The sequence below is a fragment of the Leguminivora glycinivorella genome, chromosome 13 (genome assembly GCF_023078275.1).
Source record: "Leguminivora glycinivorella isolate SPB_JAAS2020 chromosome 13, LegGlyc_1.1, whole genome shotgun sequence".
Lineage (NCBI taxonomy): Eukaryota > Metazoa > Arthropoda > Insecta > Lepidoptera > Tortricidae > Leguminivora > Leguminivora glycinivorella.
Window position 1 is genome coordinate 1,992,365 of NC_062983.1, and position 23,285 is coordinate 2,015,649.

At 36.5% G+C, this 23,285-nt stretch overlaps 1 protein-coding gene across 1 annotated transcript in view; it reads left to right on the forward strand.

Moving 5' to 3' along the window:
- The first annotated feature begins 18,922 nt into the window (after positions 1-18,922).
- LOC125232428 (hemicentin-1) overlaps positions 18,923-23,285 on the forward strand; it is a 380,757-nt gene continuing 376,394 nt past the window's right edge. The window contains exon 1 of the mRNA XM_048138084.1: positions 18,923-18,986. The gene's annotated coding sequence lies outside the window, so the exon portion shown is untranslated. The remainder of the gene's footprint in view (positions 18,987-23,285) is intronic.

Sequence of the window (23,285 nt, forward strand, 5' to 3'; positions counted from 1 at the left end):
AACCCTTTTGTAACAAATCGAAAGGCATTCACAGATGTAGCTTAAAAAACAGTTCCCCAATTTCGTCCTGAACCCAATGACCGGAACTAAAATCAGAGAAACCCGGATGAGCCGGCTGCTTTTTCCGGTTATAGCAAAACGAGGGCATTCAACGGTCCCCAATTAGGCCGGATATCCGGATATACTGTCCGGCATAAAGAAAGCAAAGCCGGTCGGTGAAAAGTTAGCGTAGGCACAGGACGATTACGAATGAATTGAATGATCATTTGGGTTAGGTAGATATAACGTACAAAGAGTCAATTAATTTAGGCTTGCCAATTCATGATCAATTTTATTACCTAGGTTAGTTATGACCTTACTACTGCTAGTTGAAATATATTATTACAAGCCTAAGTATATTGTGTCTCACTGCTGCTGGGCAACGGCCTCCCCCTTAGATTTCCACTCGTCCCGGTTCTACTAGTTCGGTCCGGCTAGTTGAAATGAAATGAAATATTTATTTTCCTAGTAGGCATATTACAATGCGCATATGAACGTCAAATAAAGCTACGCCGGCTCTAACCCTACGCATCAGCCTCGAGGAGATTTGTCCCCCCTCAGTTGGAGGGGGGTATCCACTATGGGACCGGCAAGAAACTCGGCAGGCCACTTCTTTTCAAAACATTACATCTTATAATTAACATGCATTAAAAAACAAGATACAATTTAATAAGCAAAAATATTCATCAAGAAGTCGGTTAAAAAAATATTAACAGACTAGGTACCTACTATATGGAAATTAATTTCAATAAATTATACAAAGTACAAAGCTACTATGATTAATAAGAGATGTTAGAGATGTATAGAGTCTCTAAGTGTCAAAGTACATCTAAAAAAAAAATTATACATGATGAAGAAAAAAAACAAACTGGTACAAAAAAAAGATAACTATAATAACTTTAGAGTTGTAAAAATTCTCTTGATGTCTCAACAAAAGAAATATATATATATATACTTAATCTACTTTTTTTTCCTTGGAGATGTATATGGTCTCCAAGAGTCAGAAAGTAAATAAACAAACAAAGACCGAACAGAGTGCCTCAATGTAATCTTACTCAAAATTAATGTTACAATAATTATAATAGTATAGTTAGTGGGATGTTACAATTATTTACTTACTTATATGACCGATTGTTAGTGTCGATGTTAAGTTTAAGAGTGAACCAATAATAGGCTAGTTTCCTACTAGTCAAAACAGCTTCTTTTTAAGAACTGTCAAAACGATTTATTGTTATTGTTAATATCGAAGACATAATTATGTAACTCCGTATAGAGAGCTACAGTCTATGAAAAAAACGTACCTCAGAACCATATAGAAATAGGTACGGTGGCCTAGATGGCGTTACACCTTTGGTGGACGCTCGGCTAGATGGCGCTAATATTAATATTTGACATTTTAACACAAATATCAAGCTAAGAATATGGGCCAAATTGTCATAACTGAGGTTTAAAAGTTTTAAGCCTGTGTCGAGAGATGGCAGTATATGCGCTGTGATTACATAATATTTTACTATATACTTTTGACAATACACTTGATCCTCTATGTTAATATGGAATTACTATGAAATACTGAGGAGTGGCGACAACGTCAATTCATTTACTTTATATCTTTCTCTTTCACTTATCAAATAGAAATTATGTTTAGACATAACTAATGTCCATATCTTCTAATTGTGTATTTTATTTCGTGCAATGCATAAAATATTTTATTTTAAATAAAGGAAACTAGCCTATTGTGACGAAATTTGCTTAACTTTAAATTATTAGAATAACTTGTGAGAGCCTCATTCTTAAGCGACAATAGACATGATTTCTAGGTTTGTAAGCGATGCTGGGCTAAAATATATTTAAAAAGAAAATAAAATAACAAGTCTCTCTGTGTCCATATTACACAAAATACCTGAATTCAGGAGTAATCTTGCAATTAAAAGCCCAAAAGCTAAAAGGTTAGTTACAGAAAAAATAATAAATTTAACCTGTACTTCCCTTCACATGAATCCCTGTTTGGTGTAATAATATACCCTCTCCTAACGCAACATATCAAGTGATTTTTTTACAACACCCAACAAGAATTTTAAATGGTAAATATACTTAGCATAATTACCTGATATCATAACTCTAATACCCGTAGCATCTTTCCATAATAGCCAGGATCATAGTACAAGGCTAGTTACAGTAAGACATCTACAAAAAAGTAAGGAATTTACATGCAAAATTCATCTTAGACATCGAAACGACCTCCTTATGACTGTAGCTCAAAAAAGACTAGCAAAATATTGTTCTTTAGCAAGTAAAAACACTCAATTTTAACGCCTCCCATCCATTTTACTTCCCTCTGTTTATAAATAGATTACTCTTAATAATTTTACTTTACAAAACCTTTTAAAGTATCACAATAACCTTCAGGAGCGATGGAATATTCATATTTTGTTGACATTACGAAGGACAGGCTTTGAATAATTCATGAGGTGGAAAATAAAATCGGTAATAAACACAATTTTAATAATCTTTAATGGGTATAGCGTAATTAAAAGCATTTGGAGCTCTATATGGAGTAAACAAAACTATAAGTTTCAAAATATGACGATAGTAGGATTCATAAAAATGTTATAAGTATATTATATAAGGTCCTAATTTATTAGATGCAGATATTTTACAGCTGATAGTACTCGGTCTCTGGAGTATATTAAACCGTGAAACATTATAACTTTTACGATGTTTTTTTGGAGAAAACGGAAAAACAAATTTGCTACGTAAAAACACCCTGTTTATGTGATTATTAAATGAAAACTCATTGAACAGATTCTAGTACCTCTTTTACGTACCACTTAACTGTAACTGGCCACTTCACGTCGATAAATTAAATACTTGATTGTCAATGTCATGTTATTTTCCGTTGGATTGTGTCGTTTGAAAATAAATTTTATTTTAAAATTATTTGACAAGTTTTAACTCGACAGGCCCAATGACATGTGCAGTTTTCCCGCCGAACCTTTACGACATTTACAACAAACAATTGTTGACATGACAGACAGTGTTATTGTGACATGTGATAATGCACATGATGATTTTTTTTAGACGAAATTATAATTAATTTTTTTGTTAGGAAAATGAAATCAAAAAAGTTACATGAAAAGATTTCTTAATTTATATTTAAAGTTAATTATTTTAATGTAAAGTATCGTGTGTTAAAATATCTGCAACTAATAAATTAGGACCTTATATAAAGACTTCTACAGATTACCAATTTGCCGGACGATAAAAGCCTGCTATTTAGAAGCAAAAACCGAATAACTGTTAAGCCAATAAATTATTGTCCGGCGAACTGAGAATCTGTAGGATTCTAAAGTATACGGTCCATTGGGGTAATTTCGAAAGGGGAATCTTGATATGATAGATTTGATGGCGTGTGGTGACGGGTTAAGAATTTTACCACCCCCTTTCTTCCCGTGGGTGTCGTAGAAATCGACTGTGGGATACGGGTTAAATTGTGGCGTAGGCAAAAGGTTGGTAACCTGTCACTGCAACGTCACAATTTGGATTTCTTTCAACTCCTTTTTGCCAAGAGTGGCACTCAAACTTAGTAGTTCATGTGCTCTGCCTACCCCTTTATGGAATACAGGCGTGATTATATGTATGTATTGATATAACGGTGATTTTTATATTATAAACTGAAATAGATACCATACACTAAAGAAAAAGCGATCAAGCCCACTGGTGGCGAAGCCGGGAATCGAACCCGGGTCTCCAGCTAACGCGGCTGACGTGTTCGACCGCTACACCACCCCGACCGCCGAGGTACCCGTCGAAATTTCTCTAGTGTATGTTATCTCTGAAGGCTAGGCGCCTTTGACCAACTCTAAGGGCGAGCAATTAGTGCTTGCACCTCCTATATGAATCCTTTTGCAGGATTACGATATAGCGAGAGAGATGGTGCTGCCATCTATCGATGTAGGGAACAAATCAAATTATTTTATGAAATATTTTTTGATTTGTTTTTTTAAGTAGTAACACTACTATATATAAATTATAAACTGAAATAGATACCATACACTAAAGAAAAAGCGATCAAGCCCACTGGTGGCGAAGCCGGGAATCGAACCCGGGTCTCCAGCTAACGCGGCTGACGTGTTCGACCGCTACACCACCCCGACCGCCGAGGTACCCGTCGAAATTTCTCTAGTGTATGTTATCTCTGAAGGCTAGGCGCCTTTGACCAACTCTAAGGGCGAGCAATTAGTGCTTGCACCTCTTATATGAATCCTTTTGCAGGATTACGATATAGCGAGAGAGATGGTGCTGCCATCTATCGATGTAGGGAACAAATCAAATTATTTTATGAAATATTTTTTGATTTGTTTTTTAAGTAGTAACACTACTATATATAAATTATAAACTGAAATAGATACCATACACTAAAGAAAAAGCGATCAAGCCCACTGGTGGCGAAGCCGGGAATCGAACCCGGGTCTCCAGCTAACGCGGCTGACGTGTTCGACCGCTACACCACCCCGACCGCCGAGGTACCCGTCGAAATTTCTCTAGTGTATGTTATCTCTGAAGGCTTCGCCACCAGTGGGCTTGATCGCTTTTTCTTTAGTGTATGGTATCTATTTCAGTTTATAATTTATATATAGTAGTGTTACTACTTAAAAAAACAAATCAAAAAATATTTCATAAAATAATTTGATTTGTTCCCTACATCGATAGATGGCAGCACCATCTCTCTCGCTATATCGTAATCCTGCAAAAGGATTCATATAGGAGGTGCAAGCACTAATTGCTCGCCCTTAGAGTTGGTCAAAGGCGCCTAGCCTTCAGAGATAACATACACTAGAGAAATTTCGACGGGTACCTCGGCGGTCGGGGTGGTGTAGCGGTCGAACACGTCAGCCGCGTTAGCTGGAGACCCGGGTTCGATTCCGGCTTCGCCACCAGTGGGCTTGATCGCTTTTTCTTTAGTGTATGGTATCTATTTCAGTTTATAATTTATATATAGTAGTGTTACTACTTAAAAAAACAAATCAAAAAATATTTCATAAAATAATTTGATTTGTTCCCTACATCGACGACCTAAGTATATTCGAACGATAGAATATTCATACAGAATCAAGCTCGAGAAAAATTGAGTGAAACAATAAAACCGATAGTTTTATACCTGCCGCTGACAGGTGAGGTCTCTGGCGTCTCAATATTTCACCGCGCGGCTAAGTTACATATCGCGTTTTACGTCTCACGGGGGATGTGAGCAGTAAAAAATGGAGCCAATTCTGTTTTGGTAGGTTGTTTAGTAGGTATTTATATTTACACCCATAGTACAAGCTTTGCTTAGTTTGGGGATAAGTTGGTCTGTGTTAGGTGTCCCCCAATATTTATTTTATTTTATTTTTATTTCTCTTATTTTGACGACCCGTCTGGCTCAGTCGGTTGGTAGGGACCCTGCCTGCTAAGCCGCGGTCCTGGGTTCGAATCCCGGTAAGGTAATTTATTTGTGTGAAGAGCACACATTTGCTCCTGAAGTCATGGATGTTTTCTATGTATATAAGTATGTATTTATCTATTTAAGTATGTAGATCGTCGCTTAGCAACCAAAGTACAAGCTTTGTTGTCATCAAGTAATTGCTTAGTAAAATGAGTGTCACTTATAAATTGAAGATTTTTTGATGCAAATATTTATCATGTTGATTACCTAAAACTTGCTAGTGAATTTAACTGCCTCATTTGAAGAATGCTTTTAACATATAAGTAAAATGTGACTGCGATATGCTACTGATGTTTATGTATCAAAATTTTAATAATATAAATAAATATTCTTTAAACAAAATTACCTAATTTTAATATTTTTATTTATCACCGACTATCCGATTCATGTCGCATCTATATGAATTTACTACTTCGTGAAAAGAAGCGATTGTGGCTCATGCTTATTAATGGTAACTGGTAAGTTCAATGGTCGAATTTTAGTTATTCGATATCTGTCCGATATGTTCGAATGACATTCCTTCAAATAATGCGCAATGACATTATTCAACTAACCTATCATCATCCTCCTTGCGTTATCCCGGCATTTGCCACGGATTATGGGAGCCTGGGGTCCGCTTTGACAACTAATCCCAAGATTTGACGTAGGCACTAGTTTTTACGAAAGCGACTGCCATCTAACCTCCCAACCCGAGGGGTAAACTAGACCTTATTGGAATTAGTCCGGTTTCCTCACGATGTTTTCCTTCACCGAAAAGCGACTGGCAAATATCGAATGACATTTCGCTCATAAATTCCGAAAAACTCATTGCTGCGAGCCGGGGTTCGAACCCGCGACCTTCGGAACGAAAGTCGCACGTACTTACCGATACCAGCGCTTCAACTAACCTATCATATTGTAAAATCAAAATCGGCCTCCGACCTCGTAGAGTTTTATCTACGTGGGTGCACTAAACATTGCATAAAGATTTGGCATGCACGAACGGGGAATAAAACAGCGTTGGGAATTATTGGCATATCGTAATGTGGGGTTGCGAGGCTGCCGGGGTTTCCATGAGATAGTGGTGAAGCGTGGAAAGATCTGATAAACAAAAGTAGCATACTTTTGTATTGCCTTTTTTTAAAGTTAAAATAGTGTTCAGGATAATTAGTAGGTTTATCGTTATGTGGGGTTGCAAGACTTCCTATGAGTTTGTATAAGATGGACGTCTTGATAAGAAAAGTCTGTTTAATGTATTTACTGCACCTTGTTGCACCTTTGCCTTTTTGTTCGTATTATACAAATTCGACTCGTATCATCAATAATGTGATTTATTCCGTTTACTAAAATACTTTTGTTCCAAACTGATAAACCCGCAACAAATCGGATTTTGTTAAATTCACAATGCAAACTCTCAGTGTAGATTATAAGTCCAAAAGTATCACACGTATAGATATAAGGAAAAAAATAATCAAAAGAAAATGTAAATGTATTGAAACGAGCGTAAAACGACCCGAATATCGAAAAGGGTAAACGTTTAACCTCAATATCATACCAAATAAGAACTCAAAACATCTAACCAATATATAAAACCGGGGTTTGGTAATAAATAAGAATTTACTGTTGGTTTCAGCAACATATAAATTGGATAGAAATATTTGAATCGCTCTAGTAGCGATGTGCCGTTCTTGAATTTTTCTCGGGAACAGAGAATCTACTGGTAACGTTCTCGGAAATTTAAGGAAATGTTCTCCTAAAACTAAAACTTTTTTGTCGCAAATTCGACAAATAATAATGCTTAAATTGCTTATAGAATAAAAGGGCCTCGCTGTAAGAGTGTGTGACTTTCAATCCTCAGGTCGCGGGTTCGATCCCCGTCTCGTACCGATGAGTTTATTGGACCGGCAGTAAAACGTTACAAAATTCTCCAAACACATTATTTGAAGCGAGGATGTAAAGAAAAGAAAATATGTTAATTTCCAACATAAAAAATAGTGCACTTTTATTTGCTAGTCAGAGAGCGTTCTCGAGAATGTTGGATTTTATTTTTCGGAAATAAATTCTCAGAAACGGGAATATTCTCCTGGGTACATCACTATAGGAGATATATTGGGTGGTCTGCTGTTAAATTGTAGAATGCTCTGATGAAATACTAGGGCCAAAGGATATTTACGTCAAAGTTAGGTTGAGCATAGTTGTTGAAATGGAACTATGGAAATGGATCATAGCGCAATAATATATCACGTTTGAAAATGAAAATGAAAATGAAATATTTATTTTTCAAGTAGGCATATTACAATGCGCATATGAACGTCAAATAAAGCTACGCCGGCTCTAACCCTACGCCTCAGCCTCGAGAAGATTTCAGTCCCCCCTCAGTTGGGAGGGGGGTATCCACTATGGGACCGGCAAGAAACTCGGCGGGCAACTTCTTTTCAAAACATTACATCTTATAATTAACATGCATTAAATAACAACATACAATTTAACATGCAAAAGTATTCATCAAAGAATATGAACAGACTAGGTACTCTATGGAAATCAATTTCAATAAATTATATTATTGCTTAATAATACGTCGTTCTTCTTCAGAGAAAACATATCAAATTGTCATAGAAGAAAAAGATAATATGAATCTCAATATCATTAAATATGTAATTTACCTACACAACATAAAATATAAAATATTTGATGTGCTTTCTTATCTGAACTGTGTCCTCTATACATAATACAATTATTTTAATTGCTATTCGTTTTTTGTAGTTTCTGGTTCGGGCCATGCATGTTTGTCTGTCAAATAGTCCTCGACTCTGTAATAAGCCTTTAACATCAATGATTTTTTTAAGTAGTTCTTAAGAGCTGGGAGGGGTAATCTCAAAGCAGTGTCAGGTAACTTATTATAAAAATGAATGCATTGCCCAACAAATGACTTCTGTACTTTACGGACACGAAACTTCTTTATGGCAAGCTTATTTTTGTTTCTAGTGTTATAATTATGGATATCAGAATTCTTAGTGAAACAGTCTAAATTCTTAACAACATAAATTATACTATCATAAATGTATTGGGAAGCTACAGTTAAGATATTAATTTCTTTGAAGAGTTCTCTTACTGATTCACGTGTTCCTAAGTTGTAAATAGAACGAATGGCTCTCTTTTGTAATACAAAGATAGTCTGTATGTCAGCTGCTTTGCCCCAAACCAGAATACCGTATGACATTACACTGTGAAAATAACTATGATACACTAGGCGAGCTGTCTCAACATTAGTCAGTTGCCTGATTCTCCTAACGGCGTATGCGGCTGAACTTAATTTGCTTGCTAGTTTCTTTATATGAGGACTCCATTGTAGATTTTTGTCCAATGTTAAACCAAGAAACAGTGTTGTATCTACCATCTCTAAGCATTCATCATTCAAAAGTATTTTTGTATCGATTGGTTTAACATTCGGCAGAGAAAATCGAATACATTTGGTTTTCTTAGAATTAAGAAGTAAATTGTTGACAGTAAACCACTGCAGTACATCAGCTAACGTGCTATTAATTACATTGTAATCCGTAGATTTTCGGTCAACATTAAAAAGCAGTGATGTATCATCAGCAAAAAGTACTATTTCACAAAAGTTTTTCACTATACATGGCAAATCATTTATATAAACCAAAAACAGGAATGGACCTAAAATTGAGCCTTGTGGCACTCCTAATTGGACTACAGTCCCGCTAGAGCGAGTTTTGTTAACAACTACTGTTTGTGTTCTATTGCTAAGGTAAGAAGACATAAAGTTTAGGGCATTTATAGACAAACCATAGTGTTCTAATTTCAAAATGAAATTCTAAAAACCCTAGAGATAGATGCGGCATTGATAATTTCTTTGCCCTGAAATTTCTAGACATTTCATGTTTCATGTTTCGTTGTTTTTACAAGATTTTATTCAACTTGCCTTGTTAGTATGTTAGTGTGCGTCAAAACGTAGAAGCTAAATTTGACCCACTTCCCGGTTTCCGATTGAGCTGAAATTTTGCACACATATGTAAATCACGTGACAATGCAATATTATGGTATCATGGAGCTGATCTGATGATGGAGCAGAAAGGTGGTCATAGGAACTCTGTTATGAAACGTCGTATCCCCACCGAGTGAGGGGTTTTTAGAAACGTCTCGGAGAGCAGTAGATGGCTGTTGAAAAAAAGGTACAGTCAGCCATAAAAGCTTGTGCCAAAAATTTAATTTTTGCAAAAAAAAAACCTATTGTACGATAGGTTTGCACAATGTAATTTTCAATATTACCCTTTCAATATTACCCTTCTGTAAAGGGTCCAAAACGTCGGGATCCAGAATACAATAATACATCCATAATACACGTCATGTATAATAAATTTATTATACGCGACATAATCCGCTTCCGTACCTTAATTTTTTTTTTTTTTTTTTACCTTAATTTCATATATATTTATCGCATGTTTCACTACCTTATCAAATCGTTTATGCATCAGTAGGTAAGCCAAAGATACAAATATGTGTAGGTATGAATATTAGAACTTCTTTTTGAACTTCAGTTTTTTCAAATGCACAGAAAATAGGTTTGGTATTCAGAATAAATTATTTCAAAATTTATAAGATAATCATGTGTGATGAAGTAAATTAATTAAAACTTTGAGCTCTGAAAGTGCGTTGCTTGCGGCTATGTTAGAAAATTATAAAGTTTATTATTATTCTCCGATGTTGAGAAAAACATTTAACTTCATTAAAAACTATTAAAAGGCAGACTTCAAAGTTCTTGGAACTTTTCTTGATGTTCTAAAGAAATATTAGAAAATATATAATTTTTCACCACACCATCTTTTTTTTTTAATTTATTAACAAATAAGTACATTATATGATTCACACTTATGTTTCTCGCCAAACTGACTTGCAGTTTGTTGGCGAGGTAGTTTGTTAGAGAGGATCTGATAAAGGCTTTCCTGATTCTTAGGGAACAGACAGCAAAATTGCATTTTATCCACAAGAGTGCAAAGTTAGAATCCTATACGGGAGCGACCTTTTGTTCGTTTCTATCGCCTATAGCTCATGTCTTACCAGGGTGCGTAGCCGAATGGCACAAACGCTCACGAAACGAAACGCTAGTAGATATATTCCTAGTAACGTGTCGGCTAAAAATGATCTAACACCCTATCAGCGGGACTATTTAAAAAAGTTACGTGAAGAATTACAACAGAGAACTGACAACGGTGAAACTGATTTGACTTTGAAATATGTGAACAACTCCCCGAAGATTATTAGTACAAAAAAGTTATAAATAATGATCTGGGGATAGTAGAATTCACATTCTTATACACGAACTTGGCATCCCTAACGGCTAAAAGAGATTTGCTTATTATTGAAGTTAATAGATTAAAACCAACTTGTATTGTTATTACTGAAACACACTTAAAGCCATCGATAAATGATAGTTTGGTGGAAATTAATGGATATTCACTATACAGACACGATAGAGTTAAAGGAACGGGCTGGGGAGGAGTCGCTATATACATATCTCATACGCTCTACGGCAGACCTATACAAGTAATACCACACCCGGTGTATAACTCTCACCCCCAGGTTGAGGCATTGTGGCTAAACTTAAAGTACGAAACTTTTACAATTACAATTGCGGGAATATATCGACCAACTCATTACACATTTGAAGAGGCTGATCGTCTATTATTTGAAACTATTAGTCATGCTGCTATGGATCCCAACCCCGTGTTAATAATGGGTGATTTTAACTTGCCGGATCTCAAGTGGCCCCTGATTGATGTAGATACCGATAAGTACAATACAATACATGCTAACTTTCTTGATATGTATCTAAACAGTAATCTAACCCAACTAGTGACTGAAATAACAAGAAAGCGAAATAGCGAAGAATCTATACTTGACTTAATTATGTGTAACGAAGAAAACCTCTGTACCAAAATTCAATACTATCCCAATATAGGAAAAAGCGACCACCTAGTACTCCTAGCAACATTACAGATTGAGCTAAAATCGAACAGAAATACATGTATAGAACAAGTAAGAAGAAACTTTTATAAAGCGGATTTTCAGGAAATTATGAAAACAATTTCATTGAATACTTCATGCCACACCGGGCAGGTTAACGTTGAAGAAGCTTGGAAGGAATTCAAGTCAAAATCACACGCCGCAATCGAAACTCGTGTACCATTGTCAGCTAAAAACAAAAAGTTAAACATAAACAAACCATGGATTACAAAGCAAGTACTAGAAAAGGTTAACAATAAATTAAAACTTTGGAGAGAGTATACATTAAATGGCAGTGAAAAATCATATAAAGCTTATAGAACTGAAAATAATAAATTGGTGACATTGGTCAGAAAATTAAGAGCTGAATTTGAAAGGGGAGTAGTCAACTGTGGTCCGAAATCATTTTATAGTTACATTCGTAAGCAGCTTTCCTCTGAGGTGTCCGTGCCACCTTCACTGAGAGATGAGAAGGGTAATGTCACCAATGATCAAAGAGCTGTTGCTGAGCTTTTTGCTCATCAATTTGAGAGATCTTTTGTTTGTGAACCACCACACATCAGCATTCCAGACGTTCAGCTGCCGCGAGTGGAGAATTCAATAGAGTCAGTATGCTTCACGCCTGAGAATGTGGCAAAAGCGTTAGTAACATTCAGTGACTCTACATCAATGGGCCCAGATAGTTTGCCCTCAATTTTTCTTAAAAAGTGCAGGAGCGTGCTTGTTGATGAGCTGACTCTTATAATGAATTTATCCCTCAAGAATGGAAAACTACCGCGAGACTGGAAGGAAGCCCATGTAACTCCTATTTACAAGAAAGGTGATAAGTTTGTTGCTGCTAACTACCGTCCTATCAGCCTCACAAGCATAGTCTGCAAAACCATGGAGAAAATTATAGTCACTGAGTTGAGGAATTTTATCAATAAGGAGAATGTAATAATCGATGAGCAGCATGGCTTCGTACCCAAGAGATCTACCGTAACGAATCTTCTTCTATGCCTTGATAAGTGGACACGTGACTGGGACAATCGTCAGCCTACGGACGTTATATACTTAGACTACGAGAAGGCATTCGACCGTGTACCTATTAGAAGGCTTATTGCTAAATTGGAGCACTTTGGGATTCGTGGTCAACTCCTTGAATGGATATCGGACTTTTTATCTCACAGGATATTTAAAGTAAGAGTAGGAGAAACTTTATCTAGTGCTCACAATGTCTATAGTGGTGTCCCGCAGGGCTCAGTGCTCGGACCAATTCTGTTCGGCATATTTATAACAGACCTAAAGAGTGTAGTGCAATCAGAACTATCAATATTTGCTGACGATACCAAAGTTATGGGTAATCCACTTATAACTAATAACATTATCCAAAGTGACTTAGACCGCATAGTCCAGTGGACTAAAGACTGGCTCATATCGCTAAATCCTGACAAATGCACAGTTCTTCACATTGGGAAAACCAACCCGAAACTAGGTTACAACATTGATTCTGTTCCCCTGCAAGCTGTTACCAGTCAAAGAGACCTGGGCATCACTGTTTCGCATGACCTGAAATGGGGCACGCATATCACCAATATAACGAAGAAAGCAAATTCTATGCTGTATATGATTCGAAAGGCATTCCATGTGATCACTAAGGATCTTTTTGTTGGGATTTACAAGACATACCTACGTCCTTTGCTTGAATACGCTTTTCAGGTATGGTCCCCCTACTTCAAAAAGGATATTACACTATTAGAAAAAGTCCAGAGAAGAGCTACTAAAATGGTCGCTTCACTGAAAGATAAGCCATACAACGAACGGCTTCAGGAATTAGGTCTTACATCATTGGAGGATAGAAGAAAGCGTGGTGATCTCATTGAGACTTACAAAATCTTGTCTGGACACTACAATGTGAATAATATGAAAGACCTATATATACTAAGCCAGAACTCAAAACTAAGAGGGCATTCTAAAAAGCTTATCAAACCTCCATGTGCTAGCAACCCTAAGAAACACTTCCTGCCGAATCGCATAGTCAATATGTGGAACTCTCTACCAGAAACTGTTATTAGCGCGCCGTCAGTGAACTGTTTCAAAAATAGACTGGACAATTATATTAGAACTTTGAAGAGTGCAAAATAAACACAAGTGCAGTGATATACACGCATCAGCTCGAAGAGCTGCTAGTGTATCAAATAAATAATAATAATAATAATAATAATATATCTATCTCTATCGCTCTTGCGTATTGGCGCGACAGAGCCAGACTACCTTTCGCGGCGTTTCGCTTTCGTTTCGCGTCGGAGACATGCCATTCGGCTACGGGGCCAGGCCAACGTCACTCGCTCGCGGTCGCGCGTTAAGTATCTACACGCTAGCCGTTCATTCGAATGAACGAGTGGCCTTGGGGCGCCACGCGCCCGCCTGTGTAGTCGCGTGGCACGTACCTACCTACTATTCTTCTGAGTTTTACGTAGTAACTCATTAGTATTAGAGAGAGTTACTGTCGAAATAAAATGTGTAATCACAGTCCATAGACTGCCATCTCTTGACACAGGCTTGAAACTTTTGAACCTCAGTTTTGACAATTTGGGCCATATTCTTAGCTTGATATGTTTTAAACTGTCAAATATTAATATTAGCGCCATCTAGCTGAGCGTACCCCAAAGGTGTAATGCCATCTAGGCCACCGTACCTTTTTCTGTATGGTACGTTTTTTTCTTAGACTTTATCTGTCTATACGGAGTTATATATGTCTTTGGTATTAGTTAAATAAAGCGTAGGTATTTTTTGTCGTTTTGCGGGCAAGTGAAGGATCTATTACGTTAGTAACTTATTAATAATCTGTGGCCTTACACGCTTTTGGTGGGACTAGTGGCTAACTGAGGCAAATGTACGCATGCTGTGGCAATAAGAGTCTGCGCCATCATGTAATGTTAAAAGCCCATCGGCTATATTTTATCGAAATTATTCCCTGAGGCGTATTCAGTATTTTACAATATGAAAATAATAATTGAACACAAATAATTTTATTTATGGAACTTTTGCCTCGTATCTGTATATCATATTCATATTCATATTCATATTTATTTATTGCATCTATGGTGTTATAAGATGTTACAAAGTAGGTGTGCTCATGGACCCTATCAAAAATGTAAAGAAGAAACTGACTGACATATCAACGCACAGCCGAAACCGCTGATTTTAGAGATTCCAAATTTGGCACGTACGTTCCTTATTTATAAGGTTTAGAGGAGTACTAAGAAAGGATTATTCAAAATTGACCCCTTAAGGAGAAAAATGGGGGTCCAAAATTTGAATAATATTAGTACGCGAAGCCGCGGGAAAAAGCTAGTTGCAGTTATAAGTGTCTCGAAAATATTAGTCTAAATACCTTTGTTCAATTGTACACGGATCCTGATCGAATCTCAGTGTCTCTCTTAATATCTCTCTCTCTCTCTTGAGTCTGTCTCTTGAGTAAGCCATTTATAATTTAAAAAAAAATATGTAGTGAAAAATCTGAATAAAATTGAAACCTAATTTATGTACAATTTTTTTTCAAAAATTCGTATCATTTTCATAAAGTTAAAGAGATAAAGCAATACCACGGTGCTGACTGAAGATCGGGAAGAGTATCCAATATCCTGTCTCTTCCAGCATTATGGTTTGTTTCATTGGATTGTTCAGGATAATATAATGTTATTTAATATTGCTTACAACCTTCCGTTCTAAATTTTCCTGTGTCTATGTTTCGGGTCTACATCAAACCAACCGCTAAGAGCTCTGCAAAATTCCGACAATTTAATGAAAACGCTCAATTAATGAAATTGATTGATTAATCGCTTTTCAATTTGACATGAAAAAGCAATTTAAATGAAGCGACTCAAAGCTTTAGTGTCATTAAAGTTAATGACATAGAGTTAAGCCTAATTATAGTTTGAAATATTGAAGCTGACTTGTTAAAGGAGTCAAAGAGATGATTAACTCATTCAATTTCAATGACATGGAAATTATTATTTCAAATAATGTTTTAAGCATTTCAGTTTTTAATGAACCATTGAATTAATTTATCAGACACCAAAAAAATGTAAATGTAAAAATAATATTAGAAATCCGCTCGGTGTACCCCTTGCATTTCATGAAAGTGTCAAAAGGGCCTCTACGCGTTGGTCCGTTGGCTCCGCGCACACTTCCATAAGGTCTAGAAAGGGAAAGACTTAGAAATTCAAGTTGATGTAGGATTTAAAAAAAAAAACTTTTAAAGTGACTGTTTTGTTTTTGTAGTGAAAAAAAAGCATAAAACATTACTTATACATACAATCACGCTTGTTTCCCAGAGGAATAGACAGAGATCTCGGAATTTAATTTACTACGGTCCTGGCAAACCACTTACGCTTCACTTTCATAACGTTTCTCATACGTGCGCGTTGGTTTCGAGTACTTAGACCGGCCTTTTTGCAATAAATATTTCCCTGATTTGGTCGAGAAAAGTTTGCTTAAAAAAATCTATATCTAGAATACGAGTTCGCTACGTATACAAACTTCTCTTCCGCTTATCGTATACTTTTGTCAGAGTAGTCGTGATCATTGGGGTCGTTGTGCTGCCTTTTTAATTGTTTCCCGCCATATTGCTCTATTTGCAGCGTTCCGCGCGCAAAGATTTAAGGGTGACCCGGTGAGAGCCCTCACTTGGTCTGTTCATCGCATTGAGGGGCGCAGTCTTGGGTCTTGTACCGCCCACTCTACACTGAACAACAAGTCTCTCTATGGCGGATTCTACCCTACGTGTAACGTGACCGAAATAGCTAAGGGTACACAAACTTACAGATACCTATCTATACATTACAACAATAAATGGGGGTAAAAACCCTCCCGATCCCCGCTATCGTGTACAACTCGTCACGGATTCAAATACAATCCATTGGATTGGCGACAAAGCGATATCAGACCATCTCGAAAAAGCAAAAATAAATTCGGAACATTGCTGACGCAGGACCGACGATATTGCTCCAATGACCTGGGGTGATATTTCGGAAAGCAAGCAATCGAGATTCAAAGATTGAATAGGTGAAACTGTAGAAAATGTCAAAAATTTGTTATTCTTTTGGGTTTTATGGCATCGTTCTTTGGGGAGATATGCTTACACATTTTCCTACAAGTTTCCAATTTGATAGAGAAGAAACGTGTGTTTTACTGAAGTCAAAGTGAGCTCGACGATGTCAAAATATAATTATACACTCTTCTCAGCTATATGACATCGTTCTATGGGGAAATAATGATATAAGTAACATAATTTTGATCTCAAGATTTCCATTTCGATTGAGAGGAAGTATGTATAATGTTGTCAAAATAATGGATATTTTTTATTTTATGGCAAGGTTCTTTGGGGAAATGTTCTCATAATATATTTTTCGTATCCATGTTTCAACTTTGATTGGACGGAAATATTTGTATGTCTTTGGCCAAATTGAAGCATAATTATAAATATATATAAAAATGATTTCTAGGTTGCTGAATACGAACTCTTCGAAAAAGTAATATAGTAGGTATGATTTGGCTATATATAGCAACCTAGAAATCATTTTTATATTTTTCTATTTATCTATCGTCGCTTAGCACCCATAGTACAAGATTATAATGGTACTTAAGGTAGACGGTCAAATGCTTCTACGTGCCTACGCGTCACCGGTTTAATGAACTAGTACCTAGTTTGGCTCATTGCCAATATAAATATGGGTACCTAATACGCTGAAGATAGTAAGGCGTGGCGCGAGCTTGTGAAGGCCCTTTGCACCACTGGGATGCCTTAGGACTACAACAACAACAACAACAATCTAATAGTAAATTCATAAACGGTAGTGACGAGAAGCTAATCACGCTTTTTCTCCATTTACTTCGATTTCCGTACATTCCCACGCTTTTCTGCTTACCTCAGCACAACTCGAACCGCCGCGTAAATGATTTTTCCCAAAACTGAATCGTCTAAATCATTCGGCACCAAAACGAGGGAGCATTATATTACCAAATGCCGACTCAGAATTTATGTCAAATAGAAGGAGGCCGATTTTAAATTAAAGATTTGACTTTAGTCACCAAAAATATCTCAAAATTGAGAGTTACATATCAACTATATATATTATAAGGTCCTAATTTATTAGTTGCAGATATTTTAACACATGATACTTTACATTAAAATAATTAACTTTAAATATAAATTAAGAAATCTTTTCATGTAACTTTTTTGATTTCATTTTCCTAACAAAAAAATTAATTATAATTTCGTCTAAAAAAATCATCATGTGCATTATCACATGTCACAATAACACTGTCTGTCATGTCAACAATTGTTTGTTGTAAATGTCGTAAAGGTTCGGCGGGAAAACTGCACATGTCATTGAAGTGGCCAGTTACAGTTAAGTGGTACGTAAAAGAGGTACTAGAATCTGTTCAATGAGTTTTCATTTAATAATCACATAAACAGGGTGTTTTTACGTAGCAAATTTGTTTTTCCGTTTTCTCCAAAAAAATATCATAAAAGCTATAATGTTTCACGGTTTAATATACTCCAGAGACCGAGTACTATCAGCTGTAAAAATATCTGCATCTAATAAATTAGGACCTTATATAGCTATAGGTCTTCAAAAGATATCCACAGACCGTTTTGACGAAGGCCTTTTGGAGGTTTTTATATCCGCCGACCAGAAAGCCTATTTAGGTTGACAATCGCTTATAGTAAGAAACGCTTTAGTCTCTCTATTTATCTTCTTTATTAGTGCCATTGAGACAACATTTAATTTTTTTTTTCGGGATGTCCCTTCCCGGGATGTCCCTTCGGCGGGATGTCCCTTCGGCGGGATGTCCCTTCGCCGGGATGTCCCGAAGGCGTTCGATCTTGGATAGAATGGAGCATTTGCTCCAAACTCCAACAACACTCTTTATATAAAAAAAAAAAAAATCATTTTTTTTCTCTGCGAAAAACTGTCTTCTAGACTCCTAAGGAATTATTGTCACCAGCGCAAGTGCCAACTCGTCTTGCAACTAAGATGAGCAGTAAATATTTGCGACTTTTGAGTATTTGGAGCTTCGCTTGTTTTTATGCGACATCAGCGATCGCTCACGCTGATTGGCTAGCACAAAAGCAGTGCAAGAGAAAGATGGGAATTCCAGTGTGCGTAGAATGCTTCAAGGTTTATTTCATTTTTGAGCCATTTAGATGTCACTATTATTTTGTTATTTCATAGTTAAACTATGACGTGGCCAATATAAAATGAGCTAGAATTGGATCAACAATTAAAGTCAGTGACTGTACAATATCATTACTTTAATATTTTTTTATCGGAATCGGCCTAACCGGGATCGCATTGACATACCATTAGGTGATATCGATGCGGCAATTTTCCATTAATGTTGATGGTAGGATGACATTAAAACGTGCTGAAACTGATATTCTTTTGTTTCAGGTGATTGGCGTTTGGATGGACATGTAAGTATATTTATTTTGAATATTTAGACTCAACATTTGTGTCATGTGTTTTGAAATTTATTAATTAATTTTATTTAATGATACGTCAGTGACAACTTACTAATTTTTTCGGTGAAAAATGATGTAATATTTGTATGATTATGTGTTTACTAACTTTTGCCCGCGGCTTCGCTCGAAAAGTAGCCTATATCACTCTCCATCCCTTCAACTATCTCCACCTAAAAAAATCACGTCAATTCGTCGCTCCGTTTGCTGTGAAAGACAAACAAACAGACACACACTTTCCCATTTAAATATAATATTAGTATGGATTGTAAATGTACGTTAATATATGACATGTGCTATTATTTTTGGTAAAAATAATTGCGCCTTTAAAAAAAACTACATTATTAATACTAGCTACCAATATTATCTTTATATATCCTATTATCTTTTCTAAATATCAACCATCATTGTTCCTTATTCCTCTTTGTTTAGAAAACCTCGTTTTATAGCTTCTGATTCTTTGTTACAAGCTAGCAATAAAATTTAATGGCCTTGACGCTACTTTGATTTTTGTTCTAACTTGTGTTGAGTCCCTTTAAATCGGTTTTTATTTGTCGCTAATGTTTAGTTTCGACTACTTTTACAATTGTTCGAACGATGTGCTAAGTTTCACAAGTAGTTGCTTGTTTTGTCTTCGTGTAGAAGACATTTTCAAGAGTTTTTTAAAAAGTAATTTCTGTGAGAATGACATTTAAAGATTTTTTGTCTGAAAGTTTCTTTAACGTTGAAAGTAAAGTTATTTGAACTCTGAAATTTTATAGTGTTTGTCAATCTACTGTATAAATATGAAATAAATATCTTTAAGTGCAACTCTAATAAAAAAATAGTTGATAAAGTGTTTAACCAAAAAATATCATTCGGTTAGGCATATAAATATAATAAATATGTCTAGGTAGATACAATAATAGCTGAACACTCTGAACAACCAGGTAATTAAGAACATAAAAATATGACTTTCTAAAAGCAACATGAGTTTGACATCAACGATCAAGTAAAGTCGTCGTTGTCCTTGCGATATCCCGGCATTTGCCACGGCTCATGGGAGCCTGGGGTCCGCTGTCAACTAATCCCAAAATTTGGCGTAGGCACTAGTTTTACTAAAATGATTGCCGTCTGACCTTCCAGCACAAAGGGTAACTAGGCCTCATTTTAATTAGTCCGGTTTCCTCACGATGTTTTGCTTCACCGAAAAGCGACTGGCAAATATCAAATGACATTCACACATAAGTTCCGAAAAACTCATTGGTACGAGTCGGGGTTCGAACCCGCGACCTCCGGATTGAAAGACGCACGCTCTTACCGCTAGGCCACCAGCGCTCAACGATCAAGTAAAGTATAAATACTAACAAAGGAATTAATTCCAACTAGTTCACGTTCGAAACAAAATACTATACAAAAGTAATTTCAATCGTTTGACGGTTTAGCATAAAAAGGTATATTTTATAGAAAACTCTTTCAACGGAAAGAATAACCTAGCTCCTTACTTCTCTTTGTACCAATTGAATAAAAACAACTCCAGACTTCCACTCATCAAACTTTAACTTTAAATGCTAAGTTATAGTCTATTGCCATCACCAACGGTTGCTTTTGCAAGTTCACGATTGAGTATAATACGAGGTTTGAATAGTTTCTTTATAAATGGAATTGCTTCGACATCATTAATGAAACCCTAACAGTTATGTTGAAAGTGTTTGGTCCTTTGTTCTTTTTGTAGGTTTTATTTACTATTCTTCTGAAAGCACAAATTGGTTTGTGTCTGTAAAGAGCATCTGAGACATTGAAAGTGTTGTAGTCAATCTTTGAAGTGGGTGGTATTTTTAGACTTGCGTAGATATGCGTAGAACCAGAAAGTAGTTGTAAAATCAATTAAAGAAGATTCAAGTCAAGAAAGTAACTGATAGGTACTGTAAGAGAGTCGGCCTATCAGTGGAGAGCATCCAAACATTTAAACAACGTTTTGAATCAATATTTTTTTATATTTTAGGAGCTAAGTACAACCGTTCACTCTCAATCGCTGCTTCTATATGAATGCCCCTTTGAAGTGTCTGTTTTCCTTGACGTTTTTTATACTGTTCCAATTTTAAATCAGGGACTGCCAGTCAGCGACCATGACTGCTGTAAAAGGTTTCATTCTGAATGCGAAACCTCTTACATATCCCTCCCCCTTATGTTAGAAGCAGCCATTGTTCACAATACTACACCCTATCCTATCCTATTCTACCCTAACTACCGGTTGGCCCTACCTAAGCCAGGCCCCCCTACACACAAAAAAAAAAAAAATCTCCTAACACCCAATAGTGACAGCCTCATTCAAGGTAGCCAACATCTAACGCTCTTTGCGTGGTTGCCTAGTCCACGGTTGAGACCGCCATAATTTGGATAGTTGGACTATAGCCAAGGTCCTCGCAAATTAGTCAGATATGGACTATGGTTAGGAAAACCAATGGCAAAAACCTAACCCCTGCCCATCGACTAAACCCTTTTATTTTGAACTTTCTGACAGCTAATTGTCTGTGGCCATGACTAGATGACATTGACATGACAGCTGTTAGCAAATTCTCCTAACTTCAAGTAAAAAAACAAGGCAAAACGTTTATTTCACATGAAAAAACATAATAAATTTTGAAGATGCCGATTCTTGTTGGCGGTGGCGTTGAAGTGGGGGCTTCTCATGGCCGCCAATCTTCCCGCCGCGCCGGTTGCGAAGTGAAGTGGAGCCCGAACGGCTCATGAAGATTGCTACAGCTGTAGTGTGCTGCACGTTGGTGATGACGACGAAGTGGGGGTTGCATATGACCGCCAGCCATCCCGCCACACCGTGAGCAGCTGGATCATTTTGGTCATCTAGTCGGCCTTGTCTTGATACATGTAAAAGAAATGTGTATGAATGTTGTTCTTTGTAGTCAGGAAATTATAAGGGTGTTGTGACATTACTCTATAACTTTAAACGATTGTATCTATTTATTAAATATTTACAGTTTGGGGTGTGTTTTATTCCACAGTTTACATATTTTCATATAACTTAACCTTATTGGTAGCTATAGGAAAACATTATGGAATAAATAAGCCTATCAAATAGTTTTTATTCTAATATAAACATTGCATAAATAATATGTATAGTATTCTACATGTTATATATTGCGTCAAAATAATTAGTTCTATGTGGTTATTTACAAATAATTATCCTTTTTAACATTAGGGATAGGCAAATGACATTTTCTGTCACAAGTCCTTTTTCCTTTGAAATAATGTACATTTTAGTTCACTAAACAATTATTCCGTAAGTTCTACAATATAATGTATAATTAAAAGATTGAAACTAAATTTACATTGCCTATCTAATGTAACCTACATATCTAGGAAGATTTACTGCATATGTGTATGATTAAGTATATAGGTATGATGGAGCTGATGTTCACGCAATTTGCGTCGACGCCCATGGTCATCGAAGAGGAGTCGTAGAGTTTCTTGAACAACACAATCTTGATCGCCCGTTGCTCTGTTGAATGTCTCGCATTCCATTTTTACGTCAATTCTGCACAGCTATATTTTAACTACGGAATGGGTGATAATGAGTATTAGATAATAAGAAATATATCACCCGGAATAGCTCTTCGTATCGGCGACGATGGTCACTTTGTTTTCCTTCTTCTTAAAGCGCGTTTGGCTTATCGCTTGGCATGCGCTTCCTCGCGCTGTGAGGTCGGGGTTCGTTGTCTGAAAACTCTGAAACCGAAACTAGGGGAAACTTTCAGACGTTAGTGCCTCCACCATGTAAGAGAGTCGGCCTATCAGTGGAGAGCATCCAAACATTTAAACAACGTTTTGAATCAATATTTTTTTATATTTTAGGAGCTAAGTACAACCGTTCACTCTCAATCGCTGCTTCTATATGAATGCCCCTTTGAAGTGTCTGTTTTCCTTGACGTTTTTTATACTGTTCCAATTTTAAATCAGGGACTGCCAGTCAGCGACCATGACTGCTGTAAAAGGTTTCATTCTGAATGCGAAACCTCTTACAGTACCTATGCTTAACTTACACAAGAACAAAACAAGCATTAGCAAAGTTCACAATTAGGGTTATCCCACATCTCTAGCGTCTCGCGAGCGTAGCGTCGTGCCAACTGTATGGAAAAAGACGCCGCGTCGACGTCGCGCCGACACGGCGTCACGCTTTGCCATACAGTTGGCCCGACGCTACGCTCGCGAGATGCTAGATGTGGACCCTTACTGAACAGTCCTTCGTCTATTACA